The following is an 18,691-nucleotide window of genomic DNA, read 5'->3' as shown; positions in this document are numbered from 1 at the left end:
GTCAGCCTGAGAAACTTAGCAAGACCTGTCTCAAAAATAATAAAGGGGAGAGATTGGTGCTAAGGATGTGGTAGAATGCCCACAAAGGCCCACATAATCCCTGGTATGGGGAGTAGGGACTGGCAGAAAAGCAAAAGAGTATAAGCAAGATAGAACCACTCTTTTATAGCTTACTTAGGGATTCTATCATAAGCTTTTATTTTTCTTTGTGGTACTTGGGAAAGGACTCAGGAGTGCTCTACTACTAACTACATCCCCAGTCCTTTGGAAGAAATTGGAAAAGAGAAACTTGTATGTAAGAGGCTGTTAGTTTTGAAGTGGTATTCAAACAAGAAGGTACTTCACTATTTTAGTCAGCTTTTATGCTGCTGTGACTAAAGGACTGACCAGCACAATTGTAGGGGAGGAAAAGGGTGGGGGCTTACGATTTCAGAGGTCTTAGTCTGTAGAATTCTGGCTCCATTCCTTGGGGCTTGATGTAAGAACTTTATGGCAGAAGAGTGGGGCCCAGGGAAACAGCCTACATGGTTATCAGAAAACAGAGAGAGAGACTCCACTCTCCAGATACCCAAAGTCATGCCCCCAATTTCTGCCTCCTCCAGCCATACCCTGCCATTTCAGTTACCATTCAGTTAATCCCTATCTGGATTAATTCACTGATTAGGTTAAAGGATATAATCCAATCATTTTTTCCCCAAACCTTACATTGTCTCACACGTCAACTTTTGGGGGACATCACATCTAAACCATAGCACTCACAGATTGGCTCTGATTTAATATTTAGTTTTTATCATGTACTTAGGTTTTTCTATATTTGTCTATTCATGTTCTTTCTCTTTTACTGCTCATCTATTTTTTTTTTCTTCCCAAGACCCCCAACCCCCAGGGGGGATGGGATAGAAAGGTATCAACTGTATTTGTATTCTTTGCCAGCCAAAAGTCATTTCCAGGTGTGGTATTTGTTTAATTCTTAGAGGATCTTGACAGGCATATGGATGAGAATGGAAGTTCTATATGATTTAAACGACCAGGTTGTCTGTAAAATTAGTTAACTTACTTAAGCAGTTTTGTAAAGCAGTTGTAGGAGGTTCCTCAGAGTATGGGGAGACATGATTTTATGAAATATATGAACTTAAAAGGGATTGAATTTAGAGATACTTTACCACTGAACTGTTCCCCTCTCCCTTTTTATTTTTTATTTTGAGACAGGATTTTGCTAAGTTGTGGAGACAAGTTTGGACTTTGCCAAGGCTGACTTCAAACTTATAAACATCCTGCCTCAGCCATCTGAGTAGCTGTAATTTAAATGGTTTTCTTGGTGTTTTTATATTTCTCTGAGCTCTTGTATATTTGTGTTCTAATGGTATTTTATTTTTCTAGGGTGCAAAAAAAGTGCTATTGTTCAGCACATATATCAAGCAAGAAGTTCCCATCATTGTTGTGTTCAGAGAATTAGGTTTTGTGGCTGATAGAGATATCCTAGAACATATTACTTATAATTGTGGAGATCCAGAGATGATGGAAATTGTAATATGAAAACAATATATTCATAGTGTCTGATAAGAAATTTAGAGGTACTAATTGTTGCTAACCTTAAAACATAGAAGAGCTGGGCATGGTGGTGCATGCCTCTAATCCCAGCAGCTCCAGAGAGTGCTGCAAGAGGATGGAAAGTTCAAAGCCATCCTTGGCAACTCAGTGAGACTGTAAGCAACTCAGCAAGATCCTGTCTTTAAATAAAGTATAAAAAAATGACTGGGGGTGTGGCTCAGTGGTTAAGTGCTCCTGGGTTCAATCCCTGGTCCCAAAACAAGCAAACCCTAAAACAGCAGAAATCTGTGAAAAGCAATTTGACTGTCACAAATTTCATGTGTAGTGAACGACTTCCCTGTTTAGGCCTCTCTGCTGACAGTTCCATACAACATACACATGAAAAGTAGAGGCAGCCAGAAGTTCAATGGCAGCCTCATGAAGAAAGCAGTAAGAAAAATTATAAAAGTACACTAGTCTAGTGTAATTTAGTAAAAAGGAAAAATGAGTAGTTGATACCTTTATTTCTTTTTATTTTGAGGAAAAGAAAAAACTTTTTGTTTTGTAGGAATTTCAAACTTAGGGAACAGTTACTAGAGTAGTGCCGAGGACTCTGTATTCTTCACTCAGATTTAGTTGTTAACTTGCCTACATTTGCTTTGTTATTCTATATATTCATACATGTGACTTTTTTTCTGGACCATTTGAGAGTAAGTTAACAGGTATTATGCCTCTTTACTCCTAATACTTTAGTTTGTTTCCCAAGATCCAAGATATTCACTTACATAATCATGGTATAATTACTAAAATCAAGAAATTTAATGTAGATGTAATACTATGAATATGCAGATCTTACTCATGTATTTGCTAGTTGTATTTGCTAGTTCTTCCTCTCCCTTGTGTAGGGGATTGAATTCAGGGGCATTATACTATTGAGCTACAGCCTCATTTGTGTGTGTGTGTGTGTGTGAGTGAACGAGTGAGTGTGCCCAGTGCTCGGGATCAAGCTCAGGGCCTTGAGCATGGTAGGCAACTGTTCTACCTCTCAGCCACATCCCCAAGTCCCATATCTTTTTGTATATTTTGAGACAGACTTGCAAAATTGTCTAGGCTGACCTGGAACTTGGAATCTTCTGCTTCAGCCTCCTGAGTGCCCCACCACACCCAGCTCCAAAATTATCTTTAATACTACTTTTTTCTTAGTTCAGAATCCAATTCAGAATCATTCATTGCATTTTTGTTTCTTTGTTTATTTGTTTTGGTACCAGGGATTTAATCTGGGAGTGTTTTACCACTAATCTACATCCCCAGCCCTTTGAGGTGGTTCTTCTAGTTCTAAGATTTTTATAATTCCTGATTTCCTAAAAACACTTACATATTTGATTAGGTTTATAGGAATATCTGGCATGTTATTAAGTTAAATGAGAGCTGAGTCATTTTGAGGTGAAAATATGAATTTTAAAATTTCTATATAAATTATTTGACAGGTTAAACCTTCTCTTGATGAAGATTTTGTCATTCAAGAACAGAATGGTGCATTAAATTTCGTTGGTTGGAGAGGGGAAAAGCCTGGCATTACTAAAGAGAAAAGAATTAAATATGCAAAAGAAGTCTTACAAAAAGAAATGCTTCCTCATGTTGGTGTTACTGATTTTTTGAGACCAAAAAATTATATTTCTTGGGATATTTTAAATTTTATTGTTTTAAGTTCTCTATTAAGATGTAGTTGAGATAGAGTGTTTTTCTTAAAGCTAAATGTAAAGAATGATGTTTTCTCATAAATATTATTGGAGCAGAAAACAAAGACAATTTTTTTTTCACTTTTTTTTTTTTTTTTTTTTTTGCGGTGCTGGGGACTGAACCCAGGGCCTTATGCTTGCAAGGCAAGCATTCTACCAACTGAGCTATATCACCAACCCTTTTTTTCACTTCTTTTTTCTTTTTTTTAAAGATATATGGTTTATAGGTTACTTCTAGCTACTTTGGGTACAAGAGAACTCGATGACAGAGATCACTATGGAAACAAAAGATTGGATCTTGCTGGGCCACTACTTGAATTCTTTTTTAGAGGGTAAGATGTTACAGAAGAAAATTGTTGAAATAAGGAGATTGATTATAGATTGTTTCATTACACTTGGAGTTGATAAACCATCTTGGTAGCATACGATGTACCTCTGAAACTTGCTATGTTCTCTTTGCTACTTGCTCAGATTTAGTTTGTGTTCATATCTGGGAATGATGTTTGTAAGCACAGCATATCTCTTGTTTATGTTTGTTTATTTATATTTTTTAATGCTAGGATTGGACCCTGGGGCACTTTACCACTCAACTGCATTCCCAGTTCTTTTTATGTTTATCTTGCTAGCTGCTGAGGCTGGCCTTGAACTTGTGATCCTGTTCCTTCTGCCTCCAAGTAGCAGGGATTATAGGCATGTGACACTGTGCCCAGCAGTGCATATTTTCTTTATTTTTCTGGTAACTTTGAGGAATGTTTCAGAAAATAATACATTTCCTTGATTTTCTTTCTTCTTTTTTTTTCTTTGCAGTGCTGAGGATTGTACCTGGGCCTTGTGCATGCAAGACATGCACTGTAGCACTGAGCTATATTCCCAGCCATGCATTGATTTTCTAAGTGCTGATACTGAAAATTTTATTAGTCTTGTTTTGTATCATCTCTTAAAGTATACAAACATGAACTAGAGGAAAATGAATGAAAATGTTAGCAGTGATCATTTCTTTGAGCATTGGGATTTTACATCTTTTTTTCTTTTTTCTTTTGGTACTGGGAATTTTAGACAGGGGACTTTTACGACTGAGTTATATCACCAACCCTTTTAATTCTTTGAGACAGAGTCTCACTAAGTTGCCCAGAGCCTTGCTAATTGGCTAAGGCTGGCCTCAAACTTCTGATCCTCCTGTCTTAGCCTCCAAAGATGTTGGGATTATAGGCATGCACCACCACACCTGGCTTTTCATTTTTCCCCTACATTTATTTATTTGTTCATTATTATTATTATTATTTGATTTTAATAAATTTTATTTTTATATATTTTAAAACTGCAATTTTCAGAAATTTAAAAGAAAAATAATTTTATTATACTGAAGTGAGCATCTCTTTGGTATAAAAATCACACAATATGTGTGATCTTGAACTAAAAAAAATAATAAAGATCTATGACCTAATATGCTGAAAAACACTGTTCTTTGCCCATTCATATGTCCCCTTGCATTGCCCCCACTCAGGAGCTTAGGAATATTCTTCTGGACACATCTCCATATCTACAAAGTATTAAGATGCCACATCAAATACATTTAAAAAATTATAATATAGTAGAGCATCAAAGCATCAAACTTGGCTTAATAGCTGACATATGACACAAACCACCAAAAAGCAATATAAGATACAGGACACATAAAATTGAACACTGTCACTGAGATCAATAATACATCATTTAAATTTGATAAAGTGGAAACAAAGCAATTTCTTTAGAATTATTATGCAAATAACTTGCTACTTAGTACTGAGTCACAAATTTGATAAGGTTTTTTGTTTTTTTTGTTTTTTGTTTTTTTTTGTTTTTTTTTTTTTTGTGTGTGTGTGTGTGGTGCTGGGGATCAAACCCATGGCCTTGTGCATGCAAGGCAAGCACTCTACCAACTGAGCTATCTCCCCAGCCCTTGATAAGATATTTTATAGCAAGCAGTCAAATATACAAAAATGTAAAATACAAGGAATATTAACAATTAGAGCAATTAACCGTAGAAATAAATAGGGCAAAAACATGCATTCTCTCTTGACATGCTTTCATTTTCTGACATACTTTTTTAAAAAGCATCTTCATAGGTTAAAAACAATTGTATTTTTAAAAACTACTAACAAAGTTCAAATCCCCATTAAAAAAGAGAATGTTTACCTTCAAGTCAATGAAGTTCAGATTTATACATATTTAGAGAAACAATTAGTCTTCATGCTAAAAATATGAAGGAAAAAAGGTTTTAATTATGTTTGTCAAGTCTTTTATTCAACAAGGATTTAGCAAGTGTTGTGCAACACTGTTTCAGGAGCTAAAGATATAAAAACAAGACTCAAACATAGGTTTTGGAGAATTTACCCTAATGAAGTTGGATCCAGCATAGGCAACCTTAGTTAACTCCTTTGGACCATAAAATGAATCTCAACTTCAAAGTCTGCCATTCTTGCATCTTGATCTGTGTAGTATGCTACTGGTAGCACTATTAACATTAATTATCTACTGATGGAATTAGCTTCCATAAAGGATTCTACAGAAGTTTAGAGGACAGAAAGTATTTAAGAAAAAAATGAATACTGGTCTGCATCAAAAATATCAGTCTTCTTCTTTCATAAAATCCAGAAACTATTCATTCTGAGTACACCAAACTGCTGAAGTGACCATCCTATTTTGCAATACATGTGCAAAAAATGTATGTTAAGAAGGATGTTACACTGTCCAAATAAGGCCAAATCAGTTGTTAGGTTTGAAAGAATCATAGCATTCTTTCAAGAGGTCCTGCCAAGTTTTTAAGGCAACATGCATTTTCTGTACATTTGAGGGCAAGCTCTTCCACTTGAGCTGGTCCTGCAGATGTGGCTTTAAGAAGTTTGGTTAGAGAAAATGCTGCACTCTGATCTACAGCTCCACTTCCCCCAGTGGGTCCACAGTTCGGTCGCTGCTTCTGCTTGAAATTGGCCAGCCCAAACTCACTGGGACACTGGGGGAGAATGCTGATGAAACATCTGAAGAAGGAGAGGAGGGAGGCAGTGGGGGAGGCAAAGAAACATGAAACTCTTCACAGTCAGCCATGGGGAAGGGCTTGTACCAAAGAGCCAGACCTAAACAGCAGAACTGACACCCTTTCCCCCATGTTTAAAAAAATACATTTAGTTGTGGATGAACACAATAACTTATTTATTTTCTTATGTGATGCCCAGCATACAACCCAATGCCTCACATGGACTAGGCAAGCACTCCACCACTGAGCCACAACACCAGCCCTCCCTATATTTTTTGTTGGTGCATTATAGTTGTACCTAATAATATTTGTTGTTATATATTTCTTTATGAACACAATATAACAATGTAATTTGGCCTTAAATTTTATTCTTGATGTTTCTATATTTTCCATATTTTCTATAGTGAACTTTAAGAAAAATTATTTTTACAGCAAAACATGTAGGCATTACAAAAAAATATTAACATTAGTATTTTGAACAGGTTTTGTCAGTTTTTTATAAATTAATATTTTTCAGATTTTTTTGTTATTGTCCTACTGAGACTTTTTTGACACATTTTCTTAATTGCCACATAGGTGTATATACTATATATATGTGTGTGGGTGTTTTTGTTTTGTTTTCATTTGATTTTGTGCCCTGCCACAACCATTTTCAACCCCTTGTGGGCAATATTGTCCTTGTTATGAATGAATTTTGTAGATACTAAAACATTTAAAGCAATACCATTTTGTCAGTATGTTTAAGAATTAGCTGAAAGAAGTGGGAATCTATGCACAGAAGTTTAATGATTGAGGAAAGGACTTTAATTTGGAGTTGGCAATTAAAATAAGAATAATATCTCATGGCTTAAAATAGTCTTCAGCTGCTGGAAACTGGGGTGACCAAAAGAAACTCATCAAGCCAGAGCTGGAGTATCTCAGGTGAGGGTGTCAACTATGACTATAGCATTCATAGAAAATAATGTTATAGGACTAGTAGTTTCTTTAGTTTATTTACTGTAAATTGTTTTGATTTTTATTTTGTTCTCAATATGAAATCACTAGAGGTTTTAAATTATGAAACCGATATTTTTCTTTAGCTATTAGCATAAAAAAGAGGAAAGAATTTTTTGACTTACAGTTTAGAAACTCAAGATATTTAAAAGAGTAGCTACATAGGAGGTGAGACAGTATGTGTTAGCAAAAATTTGTGTATTTAAACAATTCCAAAAAAGACAAATATTAAAAATTCCACATTAGAAGCTTATCCAGAGAAAAAAATAGATATCACCTTTATTTGTTGAAAATACATGGTACTTCAGAGTTTATAATGTAGTGAATGCAGTCACTAATCTCAACTGGAATATCAAGAAAAAGCTTTTAAAAGGCTCATTAGGCATTTTTTAAAATACATTTTTATATTTGCTTTACTTTTTTGATTTTTGTTAATTGGAGATTGCATCCAGAGTGTCTAACTATATTTCAAACCCTTTTGTTTTTTATTTTGAGATAGGGCCTTGCTAAGTTGCAGAGGATGGTCTTGAACTTGGGGTTCCCTGACTCAGCCTCCCAAGCCCCTGGGATTACAGGAATGTGACATTACACCCAGTGTCCCTTTTTATTTAATTTGGTACAGGGTCTTGAAATTGCCAAGACTGCCCTCAAACTTGAGAACTTCCTGTCTCAGCCTCCCAAGTTGCCACAATTACAGACCTGCACCACCATGTCATATATATTTCTTTTCCTGTGAGATTTTTAAAGCTATAATGTACTTATCTAGCTTTATGGGCTTATAGGGTATATACTCCCTTTTGAGGTATATTGGTATTACCTGATTGATTTGGCATTCAGATAGCAAATTCAAATTCCTAAATTCTAGATGTTCTATGGAATTCTAGGATACTGCCACATAGCAAAGTTAAATTTCTAGTTCCTTTTAATTCATTAAAAATTTCAGTGTATAGTTGATGTTTTGGATGCTGGGTTCACAACTTGAATAAGTCTCTTTACCAACCCTCAAGTAGTTCATCAGCATCTAGCAGAGTAACATTCATTTATATAAAGCTCCTATACCCTGAGCTTTGATATGATAAATGATGCCACACTGCAATGTCAGTTCAGTGAATTACTATTGGGATGTGTCAGGTACTCTCCTACACTGTAGAGCTGGAAAGATGAATAAAACAAGATGCCTGGTCTTTGGTAATTTACTAACTACACTTGTAGATGGATGTGAGCAGGTATCTACAACATGGTACAGTATCATAAGAGACCCTCACACCTGCTCTGTTGGAATGCTGGAGAAAGGTTTTATCACAGCTCTAGAGGGTGAAAAGAAGTCTTTAGGTGGTAACATCTGAACTGAATCTTGAAGCATAACTGGGAAACAGCACAAGGTGGAAAGGAGGGTAGAAACAGCAGCTCACAGAAAAACTTTAGAAAATTTCATAACATCTTGAATACATTTCTTTAATGAGCTGGCTTTTTAAAAGATACCTGGTTTAAAAAACAACAACAACAAAAAGCCCAACCGTATAAAAAGATATGCAGTCCCCAGCATCAAAAATAAAACCTTGAGTTTTCTGGCCCCTTCTGTATTAGTTCGATTACAGTATTGTAATGTTTTAAAAATAAATTTCAGTACATGAAGAATATCCGATCTCATGAAGATACCTGGTTAGAAAGGGGAGGGATATTTTGATTTTTTCAGGTAATTGCATTTATTTTTTTATGTGACATCAACACTACAAATTGTAGTAAATTAAAGGTTAGTCATGACATAGAATCTAAACACCATTGATTTGTTGTGTGCTTCAAATGCATCTTTTACAAATGTAGTTTTTTTCTCAAATGCATAGTTTTGAAGCATCATAATTAGTCATTTGAAAAATAATGATTCACTGAGGTATACAGAATTTCACATCTTGACATATTTTATTAAACATATGTGTGTGTGTGTGTTAAAAAATTTTGTTAATATCACTACTGATGTCATTTAGGAAAGCATTTATGGAGAAGTATCAAGCCCTTTGTTGTGGGTGGTTTTCTAAAATTCTGAGTTTTTTTTTTTGCTTAGGTCAAAAAATTTTAATTTTTTTGTTTGTAGATGTATAAAATACCTTTATTTTGTTTATTTATTTTTATGTGGTGCTGAGGATTGAGCCCCAGTGACTCACACATGCCAGGCAAGCACTTTACCACTGAGAAACAACACCAGACCTGTTAGGTCAATTTTTACTCATGATTTTCAGCAGATACTTAAAACTGTTATTTTTTTTTCATGCAAGAGATTTTATTAAGTGGATGGGCAGTGTGTCTGCCCACTGGGTGAAAGAGAGAGAGAGAAAATAAGAGTGAGAGTGAGAGTGAGAGTAAGAGTGAGTGAGAGTGAGTGAGAGAGTGAGAGAATGAGGAGAGAAAGTGAGTGAGAATAAGGAGAGAGTAAAATTGTTATTCTTGAAAAGTTCACTTTGTTAATTTTCTTTGATTTCTTCACTAGATATCTAAGTTTGCATTAACATTGTTGTTGTGAATGTTATTGATAACATTGTTGGTGTCAGCTGGCTTTCAGGTAGAAAAGATGTTCTGTTCTTATGAGGACAGTGACTTGTTCAGAATTGTGCAAGTCCTTTTCTGCAGGACAGCCATCTTCATGATATAGTGGATACATGTTTTGAGGATTTTCTTTTTGTTTGAAAAATTAAAAAGATGAGTATTCCATGATCAGGTTTTGATAATCATTTTTACTGTTTCATTAAGGACATTCTTGGGCTGAAAATGTAATTCAGTTGGTAGAGTGCTTGCCTAGCATGCATGATGCCCTTGTTTGAATCTTCAGCACCTCCCCCCCCACATACACACACAAAGACATTCTTAAGTAAGACTGACCTTTACTTGAATGCAAATAGAACTGCTGATAAAGTTTGATTCCACTGCCTTGATTTATGTTATGGTGTCACTAGTTTTATTCACTTTTTGCATTATCAGTACAAATGTTAACACAGTGAAATAGGCAAATAATACATTGTATTTGTATAAAAATATTTTTGACTCTCAGGAGGTCTACAGAGCACACTTTAAGATACTCTATTCTAAAAGATTAGTACATTTTAAGAAGACCTTAACCTTCTTAGTATTACTAAATATGAGATCAGATTTGCAATGATTACATAATTCTTTAAGCAGTTTTTTTTAGAACAAATTTTCATTTCTATGGTTATACACCATGCAGTCACACTATTCATGCAATCATACATGTACATAGGATAATAATGTCTGTCTCATTCCACCATCTTTTTCATCCCCATACCTCCTTCCTCCCCTCACTCCCCTCTGCCCAATCTAAAGTTCTCTCACTCCCATTATGGATCACTATCCACATATCACAAGAAAACATTTGGCTTTTGGTGTTTTGGGATTGGTTTATTTTGCTTATGATGATATTTGCTGGCTCCATTCAATTTACCTGCAAATGCCATAATTTCATCCTTTTTTAAGACTGAATGATATTCCATTGTGGTAAATATATGCCACAGTTTCTTTATCATTCATTATCTATTGAAGAGCTATTGTGAATTGAGGTGCTATAAATGATGTTACTGTGTCCCTGTAATATGGTGATTTTAGGTCCTTTGGGTATAGATCATGGAGTGGGAAAATTGGGTCAAATGGTGGATCCATTCCAGGTTTTGTAAGGAATATCCATAGTGCTTTCCAGAGTAGTGGCACCAATTTTCAGTCCTACCAGCAATGTATGAGTGCTCCTCTTCTCCCACATCCTTGACAACACTTATTGTTGCTAGTATTCTTGATAATTGTTATTCTGACTGGAGTGAGATGAAGTCTTAGAGCAAGTTTGATTTGCATTTCTCTAATTGCAAGGGATGAAGAACATTTTTTCATGTTTTTTGTTTCATTGCATTTCTCTGTGAAGTGTCTGTTCAATTCCTTAGCCCATTTATTAATTGTGTTATTTGACTTATTTTGGTGTTAAGTTTTGTGAGTTCTTTATATATCCTGGAGATTCTGCTCCATCTGATGTGTGTGTGGTAAAGATTTTCTCCCGTTTGGTAGACTTCTTCATGTTACTGAAAAGAAGCTTTTTAGTTTGAATCCACTCCATTTATAGATCCTTGATTTTACTTCTTTTGCTTTAGGAGTCTTGTTAAGGAAGCCAGATCCTAAGCCAACACAAGGGAGATTGGGGCCTACTTTTCTTATATTAGATGCAGGTTCTCTGGTTTAATTCCTAGGTCCTTGATCCACTTTGAGTTGAGTTTTGTGCAGGCTGAGAGAGAGGTTTAATTTCATTTTGCTGCACATGGATTTCCAGTTTTCCAAGCACCATTTGTTCAAGAGGCTATCTTTTCTTCAATATATGCTTTTGGGGCCTTTGTCTAGTATGAGATAACTGTATTTATGTGGGTTTGTCTCTGTGCCTTCTATTTTGTACCATTGGTCTACCTGTCTATTTTGTTGCCAGTATCATGATGTTTTTGTTACTATAGCTCCATAGTGTAGTTTAAGGTCTGGTACTGTGATGCCTCCTGCTTTCTTGCTAAAGATTGCTTTGACTACTCTGGGTTTCTTATTTTTCCAAAAGAATTTCATGATTGCTTTTTCTGTTTCTATGAGGAATGTCATTGGAAGTCTTTTGTTTTTAATCAGGATGCTAATAAGGTCTTGTTTTGCAATTGATATGTCACTTAAGCCCTTTTTAAAAATAATCTAGAGATTGACCTCCATTCTTTTCTTTTTGTAGATATTTGAAGAAATAGGACTATTTATTTTGGAAGGTTTCAAATAATCTGGTTTTTGCTGATTACATCTCACAGCTATGTTGTTCTATAAAGAGCTAATTTGATCAAAAGTTTTGATGATACTTAGGGTTTGAGGTGTTTTTTTTTTTTTTAATGTACCAGACATTGAACTCAGTGTGCAATAGTACTGAGCTACACCCCTAGCTCTTTGTATTTTGAGACAGGTTCTCACTAAATTGCTGTGGCTGGCCTTGTACTTGCAATCTCCTATCTCAGGGTATCAAATTTCTGGAATTACGGGCATGTGTCACCATTCCTGGCCTCAGGCTTTAGGTTTTGACACTAATATCTCTTAGGTGGTATTATATACTTACAGTGTCTGGTCACCTTTTTATAATTTTAGTAGCTACTAATGATCATTGCCTTTAATTCACTGATGAAAAAGGGCTTGAAAACTCATGAGATTGTAATTCTTATTATTCCTTTTACATTAGCTGAACTACTTCTCAAACTTTGCTTCTTGTTTCTTTAAGTAGGCACCTGGTATGTAGTTCCTGTGGTAAACACAGGATAAATGCTTGATTCTTTTCCTTTATTTGCCAGTTTTCAAAATATTGAGTTCATTGTTCAGTATTCTTCAAAACTGAATAATGACTTTTCTTTTTGAGAAACACATAGGGGACTCCTGTTCCAGAGGCTCATCAGCGGGAACTTTTTTTTTTTCTTTGAAATACTGTAAACCCATTTGTTTTGCTTTATGTATTTTATGTTAAGAAATTGTTATCATTCTCTGGCACAATGTATTTCATTGTGTGTTGGGGAAACCTATAATAATTCACCTGTTTTTCTATTGTATTTGCCAACATTACATTAATCATTTCAGGTGTTCCTTCCTGGGAGACTCATTCATTGAGAAGTTGCTTTGTTTAGATTTACTTTTATAATTCACTTTTGAATGTAGAGTTGAATTCTAGAATGTTAAATGATAACACAATGAGCCTATACATCATGTATTTTGTCCGGAGCCGGCAGGTCACGCGCCCTGCCTTGCCTCAAGGTCAGGCGCTTTGATTCATGGTCACGCCCCCTGCCGTGCCTCATGCTGAGCTAAGATGGTGCCTGCCGGATGCTGGCGGGGCGTGCCATTACCTGTTTACACACCTGTCAGACTATACCAGGTGCATCACACTAGATTGCGTGGTGCTTCATGATTGGACAATTACACTTCCTTATTGGAGTTCTGGCGCGAGATTAGTCTTGCCTTAGCGCGCTTTACTCTGATTGGTTTCTGTACTTTATATTAACTGTGTTAATTCTTCTAATAAACGAGACTTGATCAGGCTTTTGTCTTGTCTCCATTTCTCGTGTCTCTTGTCTCTTTCAATCCCAGCACCCCCCTCCAGGTACCCGTTGATGTCCTGCAGGCCGGGACAAGTGGCGCCCAACGGTGTGGCTTCGGATACGGGGGAATTCGCGAGGGAAGAGGCGTGTAAGTGTTCGGCCGAAGAAAAAAAAAAAGTGAAAGTGAAAGTCAGTTCGACAAAGATCGCTGTGGGAGCCTGCCGCGCCGTTCTTAAAGGTACAGTAGCGCCTAACTATGGGACAAGAATTAAGTAAGCATAAAGTTTTTGTTAAGCAATTAAAAGAAGCTTTAAAGACACGGGGAGTAAAGGTTAAGAGTAATGATCTTTTTAAGTTTTCTGACCTTATTAAGGACACCTGTCCGTGGTTCTCACAAGAAGGAAGCATTAATATAAGAAGTTGGAATAGGGTGGGAGATGCTTTGGGAGATTTTCACAGAATGTTTGGCCCAGATAAAGTTCCTATTACAGCTTTTGCTTACTGGAGTCTCATAAAGGAACTTTTAGAACATACAACAAATAATTCTGATATAGCAGCAGCAGTTACTCAGACAGAGGACATTTTAAAAGCAGCATCAAAACAGTATCTTCAGGGAGAGCCCTCCAAGGAAAAAGGAGAGGGAGATCTTATTTCCCTTGAGTGTGAAGATGAGGAAGTTACAAGTCCTTTTCCAGATGCAGGCAGCACAGACGTTAAAAAGAAACTCAACATCAGAACAAAGCTCCACCTAAAATTTATCCTTCATTGACTCGTTTTAAAGACTTTTCTAATGAGATTAAAATAGATGATGAGGAAGTTGATTTGGACCTCATAAATGAGGAAGCCTCAAAATATCCTAATCCTGACTGCCTGCTTAAACAAGGACAGTCCGTTTTCTCAAATCCACCTCCCTATCGCACACACTCTGCTCCCATGGCAATAGCGGTGATAGATCCAAAGGAAGACCTTAAAGAAAAAATTAAACATTTGGAGGAACAAATAAATCTAGAGGAACAATACCAAGCTCTGATTACCAGGTTACAAAAATTAAAGACAGGCAATGAATCAGTGCCCAGTCCTGATGGATTTAAAAGTGATATTCGCCCTCAAATTCTATCTGGACAAGAGTGTCCAAGAGGAGGAGTTCCCTTAATCAACAAGGATTTAAAATCCCTTCCACTAAGTGCTTTCCCTGTTACTGAGACAAGGGATAACCACGGACAACCATGGAGGAACCACACTGGCTTTGATTTTACTATAATAAAGAATTAAAAACTGCTGTTTCTCAGTATGGAGCTACAGTGCCATACACCCTTGCTATTTTAGACTCCATAGCAGAAAATTGGTTAACACCACAGGATTGGAATATTTTAGTTAGAGCCATCCTGACTGGAGGTGACTTCTTGCTTTGGAAGTCTGAATATTTTGAAAATTGCAAAGAGACAGCTAAAAGAAATCAACAAGCAGGAAATGGGTGGACTTTTGATATGCTCACTGGAATAGGTGATTATGAAACCACAGACAATCAGATTCAGTATGACCCTGGAGCGTATGCTCAGATACAGGCAGCAGCCACTAAGGCCTGGAGAAAATTGCCTGTTAAGGGAGACATCAGCATGTCTCTTACAGGATTCAAACAAGGCCCTGATGAGCCCTTTGTTGACTTTGTTCACAGACTTATAACAATGGCTGGTCATATTTTTGGCAGTTCTGATGCAGGTCTTGACTATGTCAAGCAACTTGCTTATGAAAATGCCAATCCTGCATGCCAAGTCACTATAAGACCATACAGAAAGAAGACAGATTTAACAGGATATATTCGTCTGTGCTCAGATATAGAACCTTCTTATCAATAGGGCTTACCAATGGCAGCTGCTTTTAGTGGACAGACAGTGAGGGATTTTCTTAATAATAAAGACAAAAACAAAAGGGCCTGTTTTAAATGTGGCAAGGGCAGACACTTTGCCAAAGACTGCAGATCAGATTTACAAAAAACTCTTGAGTCCAAAATACCTGGTCTCTGCCCTAGGTGCAAGAGAGGAAAACATTGGGCTAATGAATGCAAGTCCAAAAGAGACAATCAGGGAAATCCCCTTCTGCCACATCAGGGAAATGGGAGGAAGGGCCAGCCTCAGGACCCGAAACAAGCATATGGGGCAATCAGTTTCATTCCAGCCAACAGCAGCAACAACAATCCATTTCATACCTCAGTAGAGCAACCCCAGGGAGCGCAGGATTGGACCTCAGTTCCACCTCCCATGTCGTATTAACTTCTGACATGGGCCCTCAAGCCTTGAATACTGGAATTTTTGGCCCTTGCTCTCAGGTTATTTTGGCTTAATTTTAGGAAGAAGTAGTTCTACCATGAACGGTTTACAAGTACTCCCAGGAGTTGTAGATCAAGATTTCTTGGGAGAAATTAAGATCATGGCTAAAACAGATAACAATATTATTACTGTTACTCAGGGAGAAAGAATAGCACAACTGATATTGTTACCATTAGTTCAAACCAAACACTCAGTTCAAAATCCTAGGAGAGGAAATGGAAGTTTTGGATCCTCTAATGTATATTGGGTACAACACATAACTGATCAAAAACCTTCTTTGACCTTATGGCTAGATGGAAAGTCCTTTACAGGTCTAATAGATACAGGAGCAGATATGACCATAATTAAACAAGAGGATTGGCCTTCTTCTTGGCCTACCACAGAAACTATGACTAATCTTAGGGGTATTGGTCAAAGTACAAATCCAAAGCAGAGTTCTAAATACCTCACTTGGAGAGACAAAGAAAACAACACAGGTCTCATTAAGCCTTATATCATACCTCATTTGCCTGTTAATTTGTGGGGAAGAGACCTATTATCTCAGGTGAAAGTAATCATGTGCAACCCCAATGAAACTGTTGCTGCCCAAGTGCTATCTCAGGGATATACACCAGGAAAAGAGCTAGGAAAGGCCAAACATGGTATTTTACATCCCATTCCCAATGTAGGACAGAATGACAGAAAAGGCTTGGGAAATTTTTGATTTCGGCCATTGACATGCCTGCACCTCAACTGTGTGCAGATCCAATAACTTGGAAATCAGATGAACCAGTTTGGGTTGATCAATGGCCGCTAACTTCTGAAAAACTTGAAACTGCTTGAATGTTAGTGCAGGAACAGCTAACAGCCGGACATATCATAGAGAGTAATTTCCTTGGAATACTCCTATATTTGTAATTAAGAAAAAATCTGGTAAATGGAGATTACTACAGGACTTAAGGGCTGTCAATGTCACTATGGTGCTCATGGGAGCCCTGCAACCAGGGCTGCCATCTCCTGTAGCCATCCCTCAAGGATATTTTAAGGTAATTATTGACCTCAAAGACTGTTTTTTTACTATCCCTCTACATGTAGATAATCAAAAAATATTTGCTTTTAGTCTACCATCAATAAATTTTAGAGAACCTATGAAAAGATATCAGTGGAAAGTATTGCCACAAGGAATGGCTAATAGTCCAACCTTATGCCAAAAAATTTTTTGCTCGTGCCTTACAGCCTATTAGAGATTCTTGGAAACAAGTGTATATTATTCATTATATGGATGATATACTCATAGCAGGACAATCAGGAGAACAGGTATTACTATGTCTCACACAATTTAAACAGCAGCTGACTGCAGTAGGACTACAAATTGCTCCAGAAAAAGTTCAGCTACAAGACCCTTATACTTACCTAGGTTTCCTGCTCAATGGGCCTAGGATTATTAATCAAAAGGCAAAAATCAGGAGAGATCATTTAAATACACTCAATGACTTCCAGAAGCTTCTAGGTGATATAAATTGGCTTCGACCATATCTTAAATTAACCATAGGGGAGTTAAAACCATTGTTTGACATATTAAAAGGAGACCCTAATCCACAATCATTCAGGACTATATCTCCTGATGCATTAGCTGCTTTTAAAAAGGTGGAGGATGCTATTGCAGGTCAATTTGTTACCAATATTGATTATTCTCATCCCTTAACGCTCATTATATTTAATACTTCCATCACTCCAACTGGTCTTTTATGGCAAGATAATCCTATTATGTGGATTCATCTTCCTTCCTCACCCAAAAAAGTGCTATTGCCTTATTATGATGCAGTAGCTGATCTGATTATCATGGGGAGAGAAGATTCTAGAAAATATTTTGGAATAGAGCCATATAAGATTATTCAACCCTGCACCCGATCTCAGGTCAATTGGCTGTTACAAAATACTGACACCTGGCCTATAGCTTGTGCCTCATTCACAGGTGATATAGATAATCATTATCTACCAAATAAATTGGTTCAGTTTTGCAAACTACATCCTTTTGTGTTCCCTCGTATTATTAGAAGGGAGCCTTTACACAATGCTCTTGTTGTCTTTACTGATGGATCATCCACAGGAACAGCTGCTTACACCTTCCTTGATAGAACTGTCACTTTCCAGACAAAATGTACATCTGCCCAACTTGTTGAATTATAGGCTTTTATTGCAGTTTTATCTGCCTTTCCCAATCAACCCCTTAATATCTTCACAGACAGTGCCTATTTTGCGCACTCGGTGCCACACCTTGAAACTGTCTCTCAGATCAGACATGTTTCTAAAACAGCATCACTGTTCCTTCAATGTCAGACACTCATCCATAATAGAGGGGAGCCTTTGTTTATTGGACACATCAGAGCTCACTCTGACCTTCCGGGTCCATTACTTAAGGGTAACAGAATTGCTGACACAGCCACCAAAATGATTGCAGTAGCTTTTTCAGATAATTTTAAGCAAGCTCAAGACACTCATAACCTACATCTTTTAAATGCCCGCTCTCTTAGGTTACTCTATAAAATCACTAGGGAACAAACAAGCAAATTGTAAAAGGCTGTACCACATGTGCTACTCATCTACCGGTTCCACATCTAGGAGTTAATCCTAAAGGTCTTGTTCCTACATGGTGTGGCAAATGGATGTTACCCATTTTTTAGAGGTTGGTAATCTAAAATATATTCATGTTTGCCTAGATACATTTAGTGGATTTATATTGGCTACACTTCAGGCTGAAGAAGCAACAAAACACGTAATTGCCCATCTATTACATTGCTTCTCAGTCTTGGGCATACCTAAACAAATTAAAACAGATAACGGCCCTGGAAATACAGCAAAAACCCTCCAAACATTTTGTGAAAAATTACAAATTCAACATGTCACTGGAATTCCTTATAATCCTCAAGGCCAAGGAATGGTCGAGAGAGCACATCTCTCTCTTTAAACTACTATTGATAAAATAAAAAAGGGGGAATGGTACCCAATCAAGGGTTCTCCCCA

General features: G+C 36.8%; 1 pseudogene across 1 annotated transcript; it reads right to left on the bottom strand.

Moving 5' to 3' along the window:
• Positions 1-6,014: 6,014 nt before the first annotated feature.
• On the bottom strand, positions 6,015-6,353 carry LOC306652085 (renal cancer differentiation gene 1 protein-like; annotated as a pseudogene). The gene has a single exon. The product of its transcript is annotated as a renal cancer differentiation gene 1 protein-like (transcript).
• Positions 6,354-18,691: the final 12,338 nt, after the last annotated feature.

Source organism: Sciurus vulgaris, assembly GCF_902686455.1.
Source record: "Sciurus vulgaris genome assembly, contig: HiC_scaffold_629_arrow_ctg1, whole genome shotgun sequence".
NCBI lineage: Eukaryota > Metazoa > Chordata > Mammalia > Rodentia > Sciuridae > Sciurus > Sciurus vulgaris.
Note: the sequence above shows the minus strand (reverse complement) of the source record. Positions and strands in the feature narration are given on the sequence as shown.